This window comes from Nerophis lumbriciformis, linkage group LG10 (genome assembly GCF_033978685.3).
Source record: "Nerophis lumbriciformis linkage group LG10, RoL_Nlum_v2.1, whole genome shotgun sequence".
NCBI classification, from domain to species: domain Eukaryota; kingdom Metazoa; phylum Chordata; class Actinopteri; order Syngnathiformes; family Syngnathidae; genus Nerophis; species Nerophis lumbriciformis.
In genome coordinates this window covers 14,358,192-14,379,642 of record NC_084557.2, presented here as the reverse complement: position 1 = coordinate 14,379,642, position 21,451 = coordinate 14,358,192, and the positions used below count along the sequence as shown (strand labels likewise).

At 41.4% G+C, this 21,451-nt stretch overlaps 1 protein-coding gene across 1 annotated transcript in view; it reads right to left on the bottom strand.

The window, feature by feature from the left end:
• The window catches only part of cdh13 (cadherin 13, H-cadherin (heart)), an 892,196-nt gene that overhangs the window by 674,959 nt on the left and 195,786 nt on the right, over positions 1 to 21,451 (bottom strand). The gene's annotated exons all lie outside the window — the stretch shown is intronic.

Here is a 21,451-nt window from a genome sequence, read left to right as displayed (position 1 = left end):
CAGTCTGATAGTTTATATATCAATGATGAAATCATAACATTGCAACACATGCCAATACGGCCGGGTTCGCTTACTAAAGTGCAATTTTAAATTTTGCGCGAAATATCCTGCTGAAAACGTCTCGGTATGATGACGCCTGCGCGTGACGTCACGGATTATAGAGGACATTTTGGGACAGCATGGTGGCCAGCTATTAAGTCGTCTGTTTTCATCGCAAAATTCCAAAGTATTCTTGACATCTGTGTTGGTGAATCCTTTGCAATTTGTTGAATGAACAATGGAGACAGCAAAGAAGAAAGCTGTAGGTGGGAAGTGGTGTATTGCGGCAGGTGTTGTGCCGGATAACGCACCCCCACCGTAGAATGCAACCCCTGACTGTTGTGCCGGATAACACAGCCGGTGTTTCATTGTTTACATTCCCGAAAGATGACAGTCAAGCTTTACCATTGGCCTGTGGAGAACTGGGAAAACAGAGACTCTTACCAAGAGGACTTTGAGTTGGATGCGCAGACGCGGTACCGTGAGTACGCATGCAGCTGCGGCTTCCAAACATTTGATCGCTGGCCCGTACGTGCATGTCACGTACGTAACTTTGGGGAAATATATGTGCTGTATGACCTTTGGGGAGGTGAACGGTACTTTGGGCTGTGGGATTGAGTGTGTTGTGCAGGTGTTTGAGTTGTATTGGCAGGTTATATGGACGGGAGGGGGGAGGTGTTTGTTATGCGGGATTAATTTGTGGCATATTACATATAAGCCTGGTTGTGTTGTGGCTAATAGAGTATATATATGTCTTGTATTTATTTACTGTTTTAGTCATTCCCAGCTGAATACCAGGTCCCACCCGCCTCTCACAGCATCTTCCCTATCTGAATCGCTCCCACTGCCCTCTAGTCCTTCATTCTCACTTTCCTCATCCACAAGTCTTTCATCCTCGCTCAAATTAATGGGGAAATTGTCGCTTTGTCGGTCCGAATCGCTCTCGCTGCTGGTGGCCATGATTGTAAACAATGTGCGGATGTGAGGAGCTCCACAACCTGTGACAACACGCGCATATCGTCTGCTACTTCCGGTACAGGCAAGGCTTTTTTACCAGCGACCAAAAGTTGCGAACTTTATCGTCGATGTTCTCTACTAAATCCTTTCAGCAAAAATATGGCAATATCGCGAAATGATCAAGTATGACACAAAGAATGGACCTGCTATCCCCGTTTAAATAAGAAAATCGCATTTCAGTAGGCCTTTAACACACTATGCACCACTAACCTCTACTACAGACTTGGGAAAATATTTTGCTTCGGGGGGCTAAATTTAGAGAAAAAAATATCTATTTTTAGGAACTCTAATACAAAACCTTACAATAATGTATGAATGCTAAAAATATTATGACAGACTGCCTTAAAAAACGGAACGGAATTTTATTTTTTTTTACTGAATGAGACACCCAGAATGTACATGAAAAAAAGAATGTGGGATTTACAATATTAGCTATGAACGATAAAACACTGAATATTGACAACATATGAACGTCACGCCCCCTCTCGATCGACATATTTTACAATCAAGCGAAACGCAACAAAAATGCAACAAACAGCGAAATATGAACGCAAAGGGTAATAAAAACCCCACCTACAATCTGATATAAATGATATATCACTAAGCTTTAGAACTTTGTTGTAAAAATCTCCTTCCACGTCTGTCCCTGACACCCACATTTCAGGCTAGCCGCTCTGGAAACACTCTGTGGAAACGCTCCCCACCCACACTGCTTGGTGCATCGTCTGAGCTGCTGTGACTTAGATTACCATAGCAACCAATTAGATTACCATAGTAACTAGTATATCATGCAAAAACGCAGATTCCAACCATTGAAATACTTTGTATAGTTCAAGACTTACGGTCATTTGAAAACATCACTGCACATCATAATGGCGGCTATAGTTTCGATCTTAAAGATCTAAAAAATTATTTGGGAATGTCCGGCGGGCCAGATTGAAAAGATTAACGAGCCGCATGCGGACCCCGGGCCTTAATTTGCCCAGGTCTGCTCTACGATTCGTGGTCCAGGCACTGTCTTCCGGTGCATTCGTGAATGAACACACCTGCCTGTGTAAATATTTTACAGACTGGTGTGGCCAATAAGTATACACTATGTGTCCAAAATGTAGTTTATGAGTAGGTGCACTAAGAAAGTACAGTAATTGTTTGTGTGGAGGTGCTTCACAAGCCCACCTACACCTCAGTGGAAATTCAAGTCAAATCAGGTACTGACACTGGCGCTAAATCACAAAAGACAGCAGCGAGGCCAAGTCTATAATATCGAAGTCTTGAGTCAATATGCCTTATAAATCACCTCAGGCATCTTGGTTAATAAGCATTTGTTTTAGTAATTCCTGCTATTAGACAAAATTGACATTGGTGTGAATGCAACCCTGAGGGACAAGCGGTAAAAAAGTGTTGGATGGAAATGTATGTCCTTTATCCAATATGCAAGCATGTCTAATCACATGAGGTGTGCCATCTGAGGCGCCTCACGATTTGATTATTAAACGATTATAACAATTCATACAATTGATGCATTTATTCCCCATATAGAATTTATTTTGAACAAAGTATGTTTGTCAGCATCCAGGGGTGTCAAACTCATTTTAGCTCAGGGGCCGCATGGAGGGATATCCGTGCACACGCGGGCCGGACTATTAAAATCCTGGCATTAAAACTAAAAAAATAAAGATAGTTTTTTTTGTCTTACTTTGGCCAAAAATAGAACAAACACATTCTGAAAATATTACAATAAAAATATTGAAAAAAATACCGGCAGCGGTAAAGTTTAGATCCATGAAGGAAAGAAGAAAGTGAATGATACGGATACTGATACATTTACATATGCATAAAAAATACTTAAATTGTGTATAATTTCTTTGATGAATTAATGTTTACGACAACCTGTTTCTTTCTTTTTTTCTTTCTTTAGTTTATTTCGAACATGAACACACTTACATCATAATACATCACACAATTTCATATCATTTCATTTAACATCATGCCCGAAAAGGAGTAGGAAGATTATTATTTAATCCTACCCCTTTCCCACTTCAAAGCGTTTACAAATATATAGAATCATTTACTGACCTTTTTATATAATAAAATAACATCTATGAATTAGTATACAACAGTTTTGTAATATGTAATTAATTAATTAACTCAGTCATTATTAACATACTGAGATGAAGAATATCTTATTTTCAATAAGGTTGGAAGTATTTCTCATAAATCTTCTTCTTTGTACTCTGTAAGCACTATTTTGAACAACTGGATCATATCAGTACAATTTTTAACTTCTTTACTTAATCCATTCCATAATTTAATTCCACATACTGATATGCTAAAAGTTCTAAGTGTTGCACGTGCATATAAATGTACAACACAATATAGAATGTGAGATATAACAGGATAATGCATACATTTATCATTTGTTTTCAAAACGGTTACAAAAAAGTGGGACCCCACAACTTTACTGTGGGACCCCATTTTTATGACTTGATGGGGTCCCTGGGACCCCGTTTTGAAAATTCCTTGCGCCAACACTGATGGAGTATTGGTGCGTGCAAAACAGCAGCAGGCGGCTGTGGCCTGCGAGCCGGTTCTAATAATAATCATATGTCTGTCACAGCGCGGGCTTGAACCCGCTTTTCTACGGCAGCTGGGTCTGCCAGCACCTCCGTTGGCAGCGTGCCGAGACACGCCCCTGCTCGCGCTGGCCACGTCACGCCCACATGCCGGCAAGGCTGTGGGCGATCAGCAATCTGCACACCTGGGACTGATGAGGGCGAGCCGTATAAAGACCAGTGGACCCAAGCATCCTGGCCGGAACTTAATCCTATGTTACGTTTGCTACCCGCGTCCTCCATCATCAAGCCTTGACTTTGGACTGCCTCCCTCGATCCTCGACTACCGCTTGTCTCACGGACCTTCTTCTGCTTTGTCCCTCCTCTTGCCCAACACATCACGGAAATACACAACAATTAATTACACACATAGTCACACACACATACACCCCTTTTGGATTAGTCACACTCCATTCTCTTGTTTAGTTTATATTCTTAGTATTGTTTGTTATTATATGTAGTTATTAATATATATATATATATATATATATATATATATATAAATACTTCACGGTGGCAGAGGGGTTAGTGCATCTGCCTCACAATACGAAGGTCCTGAGTAGTCTTGGGTTCAATCCCGAGCTCGGGATCTTTCTGTGTGGAGTTTGCATGTCCTCCCCGTGACTGCGTGGGTTCCCTCCGGGTACTCCGGCTTCCTCCCACCTCCAAAGACATGCACCTGGGGATAAGTTGATTGGCAACACTAAATTGGCCCTAGTGTGTGGATGTGAGTGTGAATGTTGTCTGTCTATCTGTGTTGGCCCTGCGATGAGGTGGCGACTTGTCCAGGGTATACCCCGCCTTCCGCCCGATTGTAGCTGAGATAGGCTCCAGCGCCCCCCGCGACCCCAAAGGGAATAAGCGGTAGAAAATGGATGGATGGATGGATATATAAATACATAGAGCAACATTGCCCCCTTGTGTCTGTGCCGTCAACTCCTTCCAGCATACATAACAATATAATTCCGGGGGCCATAGAAAATTACTTTGCGGGCCGAATCTGGCCCGCGGGCCTTGACTTTGACACTTGGGCATTAGGTAAACAAATAGACAGAACGCTCCAACACAATTCCCACAACATATGTTTGCTCTTAATACATAAAGTGAAATACATAAAATCACCTTAGAAATGAACATTATTTTCCGCATTATTATACAAAACCAACTTGTTTTACCTTTTGGTACCTGCTGATGTGTATTTGGGATCTCCATAAGTACTGAAAATTTGAGTGCATCCGCCATTTTAGTCTGTGTCGATAAGTCTTTTTCTCTACCTTCTTATGTGGCATTCATCTTCCGCTGTTGCCATTTCTAATATAAAGGAGCGTAAAGTTCTAAATATATCTGTCAGTAGACTAGCTATCAAAGAGCTAAAAACTGTAGTGAGTTAGGGGTAGGGTTAGGGTTAGGGTTACCCAAGGAAATTTAGTTATTAGAGAGTTCCGGTCGGACGGTTTTTCACGGGACACATTTCTGGCCTTGTTGTTGCACTAGTGAGCCACGGATGAGATATTGCTGCTCCGTTGTTGATTTAAGTAAAGTCTGAATGTCATTAAAGCAGTTAGCTCCATCTTTTGACACTTCTTCCACTCCCGTCCTTGCACGCTACACCGCTACAACAAAGATGGTGGGGAGAAGACGCTGTCGAAGGTGAGCCACGTAAATAAGACCGCCCACAAAACGGTGCATCCTGAAGAAACGCTCAGAAAGCCACTTGGAAATGGTCTGTAAAACATTACATTTTGACCAAAGAACCACCATTACATGTTATGCAGACCACAAGATAGTGTTTTAAATTCTGAAAAAAATCATAATATGACCCCTTTAATGCGCCTTATAATCCGGTGCGCTGTATATATGAAAATAGACCTGCATAGACCCGCTCATCAGCAGTGCGCCTCATAATCCGGTGTGCCCTATGGTCCGAAAAATACAATACTTTGGCACAAAAACATGTGTTTCAACTGTACTAAATGCACCATATTTAGGAGGGCTTTTAGACCCTCTATTGATGTTTGCCTATTGCCAACAACCCCCTCCTTCTCAGCATGACAGATGCATGATGCATCATGCAAGTTGCAATAATTTCACGCAGGCTGTCTAGAAGTGTGTCTACAGGGTGAACAAGCTCCGGCAGATGTTCACCAATGGAGGCCATTACATGTTGCGTCCCGGCAATGTAATCACTGCACCCAGGCAACCCGCTGTTTTCCTTCAAGTGTCACAATTGTAATCCATTTTTTGTGACAAGCCTTTCTGAGAAGGTGGAATAAGATAGCTGGGAAAAGTGATCCAAGTCGGCATCGCAAAGGGATATTATTTATAAAGAGATATTACCATCAGGGCCCTGTATTGAGGTAGCGACTTGTCCAGGGTGTACCCCGCCTTCCGCCCGATTGTAGCTGAGATAGGCTCCAGCGCCCCCCGCGACCCCGAAGGGAATAAGCAGTAGAAAATGGATGGATGGATGGAGATTACCATCAGACCTAGAACTTTCCTCCAGAAGGTCTTTTCTTTGTCCATGTGAAATTGAGCTGTTTGGCCACAATACCCAGCAATATGTTTGGAGGAGAAAAGGTGAGGCCTTTAATCCCAGGAACACCATACCTACCGTCTAGCATGATGGTGGTAGTATTATGCTCTGGGCCTTATTTGCTGCCAATGGAACTGGTTCTTTACAGAGAGTAAATGGGACAATGAAAAAGGAGGATAACATCCAAATTCTTCAGGACAACCTAAAATCATCAGCCCGGAGGTTGGGTCTTGGGCACAGTTGGGTGTTCCAACAGGACAATGACCCCAAACACACGTCAAAAGTGGTAAAGGAATGGCTAAATCAGACTAGAATTAAGGTTTTAGAAATGACCTTCCCAAAGTCCTGACTTAAATGTGTGGACAATGCTGAAGAAACAAGTCAATGTCCGAAAGCCAACAAATTTAGCTGAACTGCACCAATTTTGTCAAGAAGAGTGGTAAAAAATTCAACAAAAGCTTGCCAGAAGCTGGTGGATGGCTACTAAAAGCGCCTTATTGCAGTGAAACTTGCCAAGGGACATGTAACCAAATATTAACATTGCTGTATGTATACTTTTGACCCAGCAGATTTGGTCACATTTTCAGTAGACCCATAATAAATTCATAAAAGAACCAAACTTCATGATTGTTTTTTGTGACCAACAAGTATGTGCTTCAATCACTCTATCACAAAAAAATAAGAGTTGTATAAATTATTGGAAACTCAAGACAGCCATGACATTATGTTCTTTACAAGTGTAGTAAACTTTTGATCGCGACTGTATATGGGAATATCATAATCCAGACTCAGTTACTCAGAATGGGTGAGTCAAAAATGCTAATGAAGAAGGCATTTTTTGAAGGTTGTAGAATCCACAAGTAGCAGAATGTATTGCTCATTTATCTCCATCAGTTTCTAAAGTCACCTTTTCCACAATCATAAAATATTCTACGGACATGATTTCTTTGTGGTGGATACTTGTCAGGGTTGTCTTTCAGGATGTGTTTATGTCGCCAAATCTTCAGTGGAGAGAGATTAGTGCGCTCAAATCATGTCAGAGGTAAATAAATCATGAGTTTGTGTGAACAAGACTCAATTCTGGGTTGAAGACTTCATGGAGCATGGAATTTAACGTTGCCATGACTGCTGATGTTTTATTTATAGTCATGTTGAACAAATTATATAATTTTAATGAGTAATACATAGCGTATTTTTGGTACATGGTGTAATTAAAAGTGTGACCAGTAGATGGCAGTCATACATAATAGAGGCGTGTAAACTGCAAGATGACGCCAGTAAACAACACCAAAACTATAATTGTTCCATTGAGAATATAGAACATTACACATGGCACTCAAAAATCTGTCAAAATGCTTTTCCTACGACTTCGGTAAGCTATGAAGCTGCACCGCTTGATGTATTGTCGGCGCATTAAACACACAAGTGTTACTGTGGTGTGTGTATAAGGACCGCAAAATGGCACCCATTAGCAGACATTATCTGGTGTTTTATTTCACAATATCGCTTCCGGATGCGCTGTTTTTGTCTTATTTACGTGGCTCACCTTCGGCAGCGTCTTCTCCCCGTCATCTTTGTTGTAGCGGTGTAGCGTGCAAGGACGGGAGTGGAAGAAGTGTCATAAGATGGAGATAACTGTTTTAATGACATTCAAACTTTACTTAAATGAACAACGGAGCAGCATCTCCTCATCCGGACACAACAACAACAAATGTGTGCCGTGAAAAAGCTCTCTAATAACTAAAGTTCCTTGGGTGAATTATGTCAACTCACTACACCGGTACGTTTTAGCGCTGTCATGGCGAGTTTACTGACATATATAAGTAAGAACTTTACACTACTTTATATTAGAAATGGCAACAGCGGAGGATGAATGTCCCATAACAAGAAGCTAGAGAAAAATAAGAAACTTATCGACTACGCTGTCGCCACGGACTACAAAGGCGGACACACGCAATTTTTCAGGATGTATGCAGATCCCAAATAAAGATCAGCAGGTACCAGAAGGTAAGAAAAGTTGCTTTTGCATAGTATTGCGAAACAAAACACCAGATAATGTCTTACCTTATACACACACCCTAATAATATTTGTATGTTTAATGCGCCGACAATCCATCAAGCGGTGCGGCTTCCTAGTTTACCAAAGTCGTACTAAAACATTTCGAAAAATGTTTGAGTGCCGTGTGTAATGTTCTATATTCTCAATGGAACATATAAAATGTCGGTGTTGTTTACTTGAGTCATATTGCCATCATATTACATGTATCTCTTATGTTTGACTGCCATCTACTGGTCAAACTGGTCATTACACCTTGTACCAAATAAAATTGCTTCGAGGTCTGTAAGCAAAACCAGAATCATTCCGTACATTAGGTGCACTGTCGAGTTTTGAGGGGGGGAAAAAAAAGATTTTAAGTGCGCCTTATAGTCCGGAAAATACGTTCATTCGTATTCTTTTTTCCAATCAAATGCAAAAGCTGCACATTTAATGTCACATTCTTTGCCAGTTCAAAAGAATGGCGTAATTAAATTAGGCGGTTTAAGAGGCAGGCTTGAGGCGAAGGTTAAAACTGTCATCTGGCCCACAAACCCACAATCCGTTGTATGCAGCCAGACACACAATTCTTTATTTCCTCAAAGAGCTCCAAATGAGAATACAATGAATTTTACCGCATTTAAGGTTCAGTATCATTTACTATCTAGTTTTACTAAAATGTTTTGTAAGTGACAATTTTCGAGTGCAATGCACCACTAAGAGTACTTGCTTGTGCCCCATTGGATGGCAACCATAAGGCTTCAGCACGCAACAAGACAAATATTTGTCCGACAGGCATAATTATCACGTAACAAGACAGCAATTGAACCTGGTTAAATAAATATACAAGCTTTAGAACCCAGTGGAGCGCATTGCAAACAGATTGGATTTAAATGTGATCCATTTAAAACTTTGTTTTGTTTTTTGCTTTTTTACCGCACACATTCAATCAATCAAAAAACATTGTGTATCCTATCGCCACGTTAATTAATCAATGATGATTAGTGTTAGCAATTTTGCTATTGACTGCATTAGTCATAATACACTATATTGCCAAAAGTTTTTGGCCACCCATCCAAATGAAGAGAATCAGGTGTCCTAATCACTTGGCCCGGCCATAGGTGTATAAAATCAAGCACTCAGGCATGGAGACTTTTTACTTTTTCCACAAACATTTGTGAAAGAATGGGCCGCTCTCAGTGATTTCCAGCGTGGAACTGTCATAGGATGCCACCTGTGCAACAAATCCAGTCGTGACATTTCCTTGCTCCTAAATATTCCAAAGTCAACTTTATTATAAGAAAAGTGAAGAGTTTGGGAACAACAGCAACTCAGCCACCAAGTGGTAGGCCACGTAAACTGACAAAGAGGAGTCAGCGGATGCTGAAGCGCATAGTGAAAATACTTTCTGCACAGTCAGTTGCTACAGAGCTCCAAACTTCATGTGACCTTCTAATTAGCCCACGTACAGTACGCAGAGAGCTTCATGCAATGGGTTTCCATGGCCGAGCAGCTGCATCTAAGCCATACATCACCAAGTCCAATGCAAAGCATGGGATGCAGTGGTGTAAAGCACGTTGCCACTGGACTCTAGAGCAGTGGAGACACCTGGAGTGATGAATCACGCTTTTCCATCTGGCAATCTGATGGACCAGTCTGGGATTTTAGGTTGCCAGGAGAACGCTACATTTCGGACTGCATTGTGCAGAGTGTGAAATTTCGTGGAGGAGGTATTATGATGTGGGGTTGGTTTTTCAGGAGTTGGGCTTGGCCCCTTAGTTCCAGTGAAAGGAACTTTTAATACTCCAGAATACCAAAACATTTTGGACAATTCCATGGGATGGCACTTCAAGTTCATATGTGAGTAAAAGCAGGTGGCCAAATACTTTTGGCAATACAGTGTATGTTGGTATATTTAGCATATACATTAATTTATTATGTACCCTATTAACAACATTACCTATTGGTTTATATTCCATCCATCCATTTTCTACCGCTTGTCCCTTTTTGAGGTCGCGGGGGGTGCTGGAGCCTATCTCAGCTGCATTCGGGCAGAAGGCGGCGTACACCCTGGACAGGTCGCTACCTCATCACAGGGCCAACACAGATAGACAGACAACATTCACACTCACATTCACACACTCGGGCCAATTTAGTGTTGCCAATCAACCCCAGGTGCATGTCTTTGGAGGTGGGAGGAAGTCGGAGTACCCGGAGGGAACCCACGCAGTCACGGGGAGAACATGCAAACTCCACACAGAAAGATCCCGAGCCCGGGATTGAACTCACTAACTCAGGACCTTCGTATTGTGAGGCACATGCACTAACCCCTGTACGCCCATGCTGCCCTTGTTTTGTTTATGCATTTTTCTTTCCATTTTAGGTCATACGAGTGACTTCCCTTGACATCTGCTTGTTCTCAGTGAAGATGTCACATTAAACATACAGAGAATACTTTTTTTAAATGCCAAGAGTCCATAGGAGTAAGTAACCAAACCAGACTTAATATTGATGTGTTTGCATGGGGGGAAAAAAAATAGTTATTTCTACTGACAACTGTGAAGCTCTCTAAGTGCAACCACAGAATAGTCAATGCTCAAAGATCCATAACGTCTACTTTACCTTAGGGACTTGAAGCCTCGCTTTCCAATCAGCGTTGAAAAAAAAATGGAAAAAAAATCACGGCCACAATGAACTTAATCAAACCGATATTATTATGAATTATTTATCCATATAAAAAGACTCGTTGGATGAACTAATGTCAATAGTTTCACATCCCCTTAAAGTTTAACATCAAATTCAGCTCACGTGAGAGTATACTCTTATGGTACGGTAATTAAGCCAATGACTGAAGAGAGTCTATTGTGGATTGTACTGGTAAAATCAATTCCATCTCAACAATCCTTCATGCATCTTGCAGTTTGCACCAACATCAAAGACTGCAGTATTTTGAAAACAAGTCTTAGGCCACCATTACAAACGTTGCGATAGCAATGAACACATATAACTCACTTGGGAAGTGCAGCAGCAGCTCTATTCTGAGCCTCTCCTGGATGACCGAGCTCCTCACTCTATCTCTGAGGATGATTCCAGACATCCTGCAGGGAAACTAATTCATCCCGTTTGTATTCTGGACCTTGTTCTTTCAGTCACTACCCAAAGCATGTGACCATAGGTGAGGGTAGGAATTTAGACTGACCGGTAAATCGAGAGATTCGCCTTCTGGCTCAGCTTCTTGTTCACTACAACAGACTGGTACAGTGACTTTACCACTGCCAACGCCGCACCAATATGTGTCAATCTTGCATTCCATTATTTTCTCACTCGTGAACAAGACCCTGAGATACTTGAACTCCTACACTCGAGGCAGAACTTCACTCCCAACCTGAGGGTGGCAGTCCCCCTTTTTCGACTGAGATTCATGGCCTCAGATTTGGAGGTGCTGATCCAAATCCTAGCAGCTTTACACTCGGCTGAAAACCTCCCCAGTGAATGCTGAAATTCCCAGCCTGATGAAGCCAACAGGTTCACATCATCCACTGGCCACCAAACTGGAAACCCTCCACACCCAGACTGCTCCTAGAAATTCTGTTCATAAAAATAATGACTAAGACCGGTGACAAAAAGCAGCCGTGGCGGAGTCAAACGTACACTGTGAACATGTCAGACATACTACAGACATTGCAAAACAGACTCCTACTCCGATTGTATAGGGATAGAATGGCCGTAGCAACGGACCCTGGACCCCGTACTCTTGGAGCACCCTCCACAGGACACTGTGAGGTACAGGGTTGAATACCTTCTCCAAATCCAAAAAACACACGTGGACTGGTTGAGCAAACACCCATTCCCCCTCCAGTACCCTAGCAAGGGTATACATCTGGTCCTGTGTTCCACGACCAGGACAAAAAACATTTTGTTCCTTCTGAATCCGAGGCTCAAGTAACGGTCAAACTCTCCTTTCCAGCGCCCTGGAATAGACTGTGGCTTATACAGAAGTCCAATAACAGAACACCACTCTGATTCAGATCGAGGAGGCCGTTCCTCCCAATCACGCCCCTCCAGGTTTCACTGGGACCAAGTCACCAAGTCTCTGCGTGCGATGTCTTGCAGCACACCCTCCAGGGTCCCCAAGAAGGCAGAGTATTCCGAACTGCCATTTGGCACATACTGTACGTTCAAACTACAGTCAGAGCCCGTCCCCGGGAAATAACCCTCTCGTTCATCGGGGATGATTCCAACACACAGGCGCCAAGCGAAGGAGCTAATAATAAGCCCACACCTGCTCGCCGCCTACTTCCCCACGGCAACTTCAGCATTGGAGAAAAAAATTCAACCCATCTCAAGCAGTTTGGTTCGACTATATCTCGACGGTATCTCTCGCCAACACGCACAAGCTCAGGCTTTTTTCTCACCAGAGAGGTGACGTTCAATGTCCCGACAACCAGATTTGGCAACCGAGGACAGGGTCGCCGAGGCACTGGCCTTTGACTGACACCCAGTACACATAGCACAGAACTCTCATGGATCCCCCTGCAGGTGGTGGGTCTACAGTGGGGCGGGTCTACGGCCCTCTTCCGGGCTGTGCCCGGTTGGGCTCTGTGGAGGAAGTCCCGGTCACCACGATCATTCCAATTACAATGATAAAAATATAAATGTTAAAAATGATACAAAATATTGAGAAACTAAAATGTATTACGTTTGAAAAGAATACTTGCATTATTATTATTATTACTACTATGATTATCATAGACTCCCGAATTTCAGTGCCTCTCCCGAAAATCAATGCAGCAACCATTCTCCCGAATTTCTCCTGATTTTCACCCGGACAACAATATTGAGGGCGTGCCATGATGGCACTGCCTTTAGCGTCCTCTACAACCTGTCGTCGCGTCCGCTTTTTCTCGTTATAGACAGCGTGCCGGCCCAGTCAGATGTATGCGGCTTCTACAGACACACGTAAGTGACTGCAAGACATACCTGATCAACAGCCATACAGGTCACACTGAAGGTGGCCGTATAAACAGCTATAACACTGTTACAAATATGCACCACACTGTGAACCCACACCAAACAAGAATGACAAACACATTTCGGGAGAACATCCGCACTGTAACACAACATAAACACAACAGAAAAAATACCCCCACCCCCATCTCCCGAATTCGGAGGTCTCAAGGTTGGCAAGTATGATGATTGTATATAAAACCTCAATTTGGTCTTTATCAGCGATAATTTGTGGGTAGATATATCGTCCTGCAAAATATGTTATGGGCCCAGGCCTTGCTTATCGTCTCCTCTTGCTGTGTTTAAAATGCATTTTAAAATCTTCTGCATATTTTGACATATTTAAACAATATTTGGAGGATTCAGAACAGCTTATGTTCAAATCTACATGCATCTACAAAACCCAAAACCAGTGAAGTTGGCACGTTGTGTAAATCGTAAATAAAAACAGAATACAATGATTTGCAAATCCTTTTCAACTTTTATTCAATTGAATAGACTGCAAAGACAAGATATTTAATATTGTTTTGTTTTGCAAATAATCATTAACTTAGAATTTAATGGCAGCAACACATTGCAAAATTTGGCGCAGGGGCATGTTTACCACTCGGTTACATGGCCTTTCCTTTTAACAACACTCAGTAAACGTTTGGGAACTGAGGAGACCAATTTTTAAAGCTTTTCAGGTGGAATTATTTCCCATTCTTGCTTGATGTACAGCTTAAGTTGTTCAACAGTCCGGGGTCTCCGTTGTCGTATTTTACGCTTCATATTGCGCCACATATTTTCAATGGGAGACAGGTCTGGACTACAGGTAGGCCAGTCTAGTACTCGCACTCTTTTACTATGAAGCCACGCTGTTGTAACACTCAATGTTAATATCTTAGGCGTTTCTGGGTGTTGTTGATAAATGGCTTTCGCTCTTCATAGTAGAGTTTTAACTTGCACTTACAGATATAGTGACAAACTGTAGTTACTGACAGTGGTTTTCTGAAGTGTTCCTGAGCCTATGTGGTGATATCCTTTACACACTGATGTCCCTTTTTGATGCAGTACCGCCTGAGGGATCGAAGGTCCATAATATCATCGCTTACGTGCAGTGATTTCTCCAGATTCTCTGAACATTTTGATGATATTACGGACTGTAGATGGTGAAATCCCTAAATTCCTTGCAATAGCTTGTTGAGAAATGTTGTTCTTAAACTGTCCGACCATTTGCTCACGCATTTGTTCACAAAGTGGTGACCCTCGCCCCATCCTTGTTTGTGAATGACTGAGCATTGCATGGAAGCTGCTTTTATACTCAATCATGGCACCCACCCGTTCTCAATTAGCCTGTTCACCTGTGGGATGTTCCAAATAAGTGTTTGATGAGCATTCCTCAACCTTCTCAGCCTTTTCCAGTTCGAACGTTTAGTATCTTGTCTTTGCAGTCTCTTCAATTGAATATAGATTGAAAATGATTTGCAAATCATTGTATTCTGTTTTTATTTACGATTTGCACACCGTGCCAACTTCACTGGTTTTGGGGTTTGTAAGAATCGATCATTTCCCCTACCCCAAGTTACGAACCTCTGGTTTATAACTTGAAAAGTACGACACTGCAGATATTACTGTCAAAAGATAGATTCGCATTGCTGATGCTTGACTGTGATCTGTGTTATGTTCATACAAAGTGGTGTATAAGAATTTGACTGCATTATAAGTAGCGATGATACTCGAAACCGGTTTTCCCGGTTATTCGATAAGAAAAGAACCGATTCCTCGGACTCGAATCCCTTTTTGAGAACCGGTACCCGTTATCCAGGCCACCATAGTAAAGAAAAAGAGTTGGTTCTTTATTCGAATCCCTGAAAACGAATCCCGTCCCGACCAGAAATGCCCCGTCGGACATCACAAGAAATTACGTCACGTAGCTCAGTCAGATAGGGAAAAGCAGGAAAAACAATGGACCGGATAAAGCGCTCCAAGGTGTAATAAAGTTCAAGACAAAAGATATAATCCAATGAATAACTTTACAGAGAGATTTGAGCAGGGTACAAACACATGACGAACACTTTTACGACCAACCGGAAACATAGCAACCAGGCTAGCAACGCACCTCCTTTACGGCAGCTGTCGCAACGTTCTTAAAGCAACTGCAGCACATACATATATACCTCCCTTTTTTAACTTTTGTTTTTCTTTCCTTGTAAACAAAACAAAATCACACTGTATATGTGTTGTCTGTCTAATTATAAATAATGCAGACGAGGCGTGTTGGCTGAGTTCTTGACGTTTACTTTCACAGCGTGCTCATAACCTCATTCTTGCAACAACACTTTTCGGGGCTACCGCGCATGCTCGTCACCCTCGTTGCATGCTGGGTAGTGTAGTTGTTATATTCCCTAGCTCATAACATCACATCTTTCCCCCTATAAAGAAATAATGTTAACTCAATAAAGTGTATTTCTTCTTTTAGCTTTAACTTTTCATTTGTTAGCATTGTAACCACATTTGCAAACAACTTTTCTCTTCAAAGAATTTGTGCAAAAATGTCAAAGCATCATAACAAACAGTTATGTCAAATAGCAGCAGAAGTGCACTTTTTGGAGAGCTGTATTATTTTCAGTTTTGTGCCCAAAGGACTGATTTTATTTAACACTATATTATTATTTATACACCTATAGTGATCACAGAGACAAGTTGTTTTTGTGCTACTGTATATATAAAATTCCACTCAATATACTTTGGGTAACAACAGTCAATATTTATTTATTTTTATTTTTTTTTGTAGGGGGGTAACAGTCAATATTTATGTATTTATTAGATTTTTTTTCTTTCTTATATAATAAAAGTGAGCTTTTGTTAAACCAAATATTGTGTGTTTTTTTCCATATACAACAACCTATCTGGACTCGATAAGAGAACCGATAAGGAATCGGTTCGATAAGAGGATTCGATAATAGGCTCGAACTCGATAATTTCTTATCAAACATCATCCCTAATTACAAGGACATCAGTCTGTGCATGCATATGCCGCTTGTCCTCAGCCGGGTCACAGTTGAGCTGAAGCCTATCCTAGCCGACTTTGGGTACAGTAAGATGTACAACAGGGTACCGGTCCCTCTGTAGCGTCTCTCTGAGTGCAAACCGTTTGATAATGACAAAGCAAACATGCCAGCATTGTTGAATATAACAGCTGTGTATCTCCATAGCATTTTACATTCTGAGGGCGTCTGGCTGCATGCACGCACAGTTTGCCAGCCAGCCCAGCCGGGCGACCTGCCAACGCTCTGGCATTTCATCCAGCCACAACCTCTCCTCCTATACTCAACAACTCGCTTTCCTCCTCAATCTCACTTCACCTCTGCCCCGTCGAGGTAAATGTCAGCGCACATGCCTCAGCAGAGGCCTGCTATGCTAAGCTGCATCAGCAAGGCGAGATGCAGAAAGGGAGAGAGAGAGAGCGAGAGAGAGAGAGAGAGAGAGAGAGACAATTGATCAGGCTGGGCCTCTGACACTTGCAGCTGGCGAGTCAGCCAGGCGTGGAGCACCTGAGTCATGAAACCATCTGGTACCTGGCATGGACTACTGAACCTTGACTGCCCCTGCTGGGGCTGTAAAACAACACTGGAGCAGTAAATACACAACCACACCGGGGTTGGGAAGCGGCAGTGTGAGGTGGGAGGAAGCATCATCGCTGCTAATGGAGAGAAGCGGCAGTCACTCGGTGAATAATATGTGAAAAAGGGAAATGCAAAGCAGTTACCATATTTTTCGGACTATAAGGCGCACTTAAAATCCTTTCATTTTCTCAAAAATCGTGGTGTAATGTAAGTGTGACCAGTAGATGGCAGTCATACATAAGAGACACATGTAGACTGCACTATGATGGCAAAACGTTCCATTGAGAATATAGAACATTACACACGGCGCTCAAAAATCAGTTAAAAAAGTTTTTAGTACGACTTCCGCAAGCTGTGAAGACGCACAACTTCCCGGTGTGGCGCGGTTGGGAGAGTGGCCGAGCCAGCAACCTGAGGCTTCAAAGCCATACTAAAACATTTTGACAGATTTTTTGAGTGCCGTGTGTAATATTCTTTATTTTCCAATGGGACATTTAAAGTTTTGGTGTTGTTTACTTCAGTCATATTGCCATCATAAGGCAGTCTACACATATAGCTTATGTTTGACTGCCATCTACTGGTCACACTAATTATTATATAATGTACGAAATAAAATTGCTTCAAGGTCGGTAAGCAAAACCAAAATGATTCCGTACATTAGGCGCACCGGGTTAGAAGGCGCAGACGATTTTTGAGAAAATGAAAAGATTTTAAGTGCGCCTTATAGTCCAGAAAATACGGTAATATTTTTGGGTGTCTTGATAATATCAATTTGGTTATTTCTTTTGGAGGCTTCGGTGCGGCTTCAAAGCCATACTAAAACATTTTGACATATTTTTGAGTGCCGTGTGTAATATTCTTTATTTTCCAATGGGAAATTTAAAGTTTTGGTGTTGTTTACTTCAGTCATATTGCCATCATAGTGCAGTCTACACATATCTCTTATGTTTGACTGCCATCTACTGGTCACACTAATTATTACATAATGTACAAAATAAAATTGCTTCAAGGTCAGTAAGCAAAACCAAAATGATTCCGTACATTAGGCGCACCGGGTTATAAGGCGCACTGACGATTTTTGAGAAAATGAAAAGATTTTAAGTGCGCCTTATAGTCCAGAAAATACGGTAATATTTTTGGGTGTCTTGATAATATCAATTTGGTTATTTCTTTTGGAGGCTTCGGTGCGGCTTCAAAGCCATACTAAAACACTTTGACAGATTTTTGAGTGCCGTGTGTAATATTCTTTATTTTCCAATGGGACATTTAATGTGTTTGTGTTGTTTACTGGCGTCATATTGCAGTCTACACATATCTCTTATGTGTGACTACCATCTACTGGTCACACTTATCATTACACCATGTACCAAATAAAATAGTTTCGATGTCGGCAAGCAAAACCAGAATTATTCCGAACATTAGGCGCACCGGGTTATAAGGCGCACTGTCGATTTTTGACAAAATGAAAGGATTTTAAGTGCGCCTTATAGTCCGGAAAATACGGTAATATTTTTGGGTGTCTTGATAATACTAATTTGATTATTTCTTTTGGAGGCTTCGGTGCAGCTTCAAAGCCATACTAAAACATTTTGACAAATTTTTGAGTGCCGTGTGTAATATTCTTTATTTTCCAATGGGACATTTAAAGTTTTGGTGTTGTTTACTGGCGTCATATTGCAGTCTACACATACCTCTTATGTGTGACTACCATCTACCAGTCACACTTATTACACCATGTACCAAATAAAATTGTTTTGAGGTCGGTAAGCACAACCAGAATTATTCTGTACATTAGGCGCACCGGGTTTTAAGGCGCACTGTCGAGTTTTGAGGGGGAAAAAATGGTTTTAAGTGTGCCTTGTAGTCTGGAAAATACGGTAATATTTTTGGGTGTCTTGATAATATTAATTTGATTATTTCTTTTGGAGGCTTCAGTGCGGCTTCAAAGCCATACTTAAAACATTTTGACAGATTTTTGAGTGCTGTGTGTAATCTTTATTTTCAATTGGACATTTAAAGTTTTGGTGTTGTTTACTGGCGTCATATTGCAGTCTACACGTACCTCTTATGTGTGACTACCATCTACCAGTCACACTTATTACACCATGTACCAAATAAAATTGTTTTGAGGTCGGTAAGCACAACCAGAATTGTTCAGTACATTAGGCGCACCGGGTTTTAAGGCGCACTGTCGAGTTTTGAGGGGAAAAAAATGATTTTAAGTTTGCCTTATAGTCTGGAAAATACGGTAATATTTTTGGGTGTCTTGATAATATTAATTTGATTATTTCTTTTGGAGGCTTCGGTGCAGCTTCAAAGCCATACTAAAACATTTTGACAGATTTTTGAGTGCCGTGTGTAATGTTCTTTATTTTCAATTGGACATTTAAAGTTTTGGTGTTGTTTACTGGCGTCATATTGCAGTCTACACGTATCTCTTATGTGTGACTACCATCTACCAGTCAGACTTATTACACCATGTACCAAATAAAATTGTTTCGAGTTCGGTAAGCAAAACCAGAATTATTCCGAATAAATGGCGAACTGTCGATTTTTGAGAAAATGAAATGATTTTAAGTGCGCCTTATAGTCCAGAAAATACGGTAATATTTTTGGGTGTCTTGATAATATCAATTTGGTTATTTCTTTTGGAGGCTTCGGTGTGGCTTCAAAGCCATACTAAAACATTTTGACAGATTTTTGAGTGTCGTGTGTAATATTCTTTATTTTCCAATGGGACATTTAAAGTTTTGGTGTTGTTTACTGGCATAATATTGCCATCATTAGGCAGTCTACACATATAGCTTATGTTTGACTGCCATCTACTGGTCACACTAATTATTACATAATGTACAAAATAAAATTGCTTCAAGGTCGGTAAGCAAAATCTAAATGATTCCGTATATTAGGCGCACCGGGTTATAAGGCGCACTGACGATTTTTGAGAAAATGAAAGGATTTTAAGTGCGCCTTATAGTCCGGAAAATACGGTAATATTTTTGGGTGTCTTGATAATATCAATTGGGTTATTTCTTTTGGAGGCTTCGGTGCGGCTTCAAAGCCATACTAAAACATTTTGACAGATTTTTGAGTGCCGTGTGTAATATTCTTTATTTTCCAATGGGACATTTAAAGTTTTGGTGTTGTTTACTTCAGTCATATTGCCATCATAAAGCAGTCTACACATATATCTTATGTTTGACTTCCATCTACTGGTCACACTAATTATTATATAATGTACAAAATAAAATTGCTTCAAGGTCGGTAAGCAAAACCAAAATGATTCCGTACATTAGGCGCACCGAGTTATAAGGCGCACTGACGATTTTTGAGAAAATTAAAGGATTTTAAGTGCGCCTTATAGTCCGAAAATTACGGTACTCTTTCACCATGCAGCCCCAAGAAGAAAAAAAATAATGTGTAGCCAAAAAAACCGTCTCCATTCAATCTATGAAAACAGTACTGGTACAAACTGTCAACGTTTTCATGTAGAATTTAGGGAAGAAAAAAAACCCTCCATGCATAAAATGTCCCAGTCAATTTCTATTAAGAGATCTGAGACTCTCTGCAGAGTTAACAGCCAGAACTCTTCTCGGGCACATAAAAAAAATCTGCCTCTAACATAGCAGGGGCTCACAGGTAATTGGCCTGCTGATTAATTCAAAGCGCCTGAAAAGCTTCCCGGCGCATGCAGACGGACACATAATGTGGACTCGTCTCACCCACACCGCTCGGAAACAGATTTTACTCGGAAACTTTTGACTGTTCCGGGCCTACTGAAGCGGGTGGCGACCATTGGCATGCAAATTCATCATCCCCGAGGGGGTTGTAAAGTTGCGTGCTAAGTGAGCCACTCTCGCCCTGACAGTATCATCTCCTCAGCGTCAGTCTGCTCAAATCCCCTTTTCTCGTTGACAAGCTTGTCAATATTTCTACCTCGTGCACGCACACCTCATTTCACCGCATAGGGGTGCGAAGGGAAGGCCGGGGGAAAAACAACAGGAGCGTCAGCTGCAGGCACCAGCTGCCATCCGGCAGAATTCATTTGAATGCACTTAGACCTCCTCGCTGTCGAAGGTTGGCCGTGTCAGTCTGAGCACTTTCATCTTTATATTGATGACATGTTCGCTCACCTTGAAAGAGGCTATTTGTCACGCAGCTTCACAAGGTAAACTAAAAGGGGGCCCATGATGGAATCCGTCTTGTCGGACTTATGCGCGTCGTTACGGAGCCGACGCTCGTGTTAAACAATGTAAAAGTATCAAATCATTGGTTTATGCATTTAGGCGTGAGCTTGCATACAGTTGCAGATGCCTCTTTTTGCAAGGCGAGCTGGATGTGGAGAGGAGCTTCAGGCATTAAGGAAAAACAATAACAAATGTACGATAAACAAACAGAATAAGATATTATTTTCCTATAATAAGGACTTGCAACAAGCAGTGACGTGAATCCGTCCAAAAGCAGATTTTTTTTAATGCACCTAACAAATCTATATAACGTTTCTGAAGTTTATTTTCGACTGTGTCCGGAAAAAAAAAAATAGTGGTGACATTTTTACAATATACAGTACAAAATAGAGACAAAGGCATCATACAAAGTT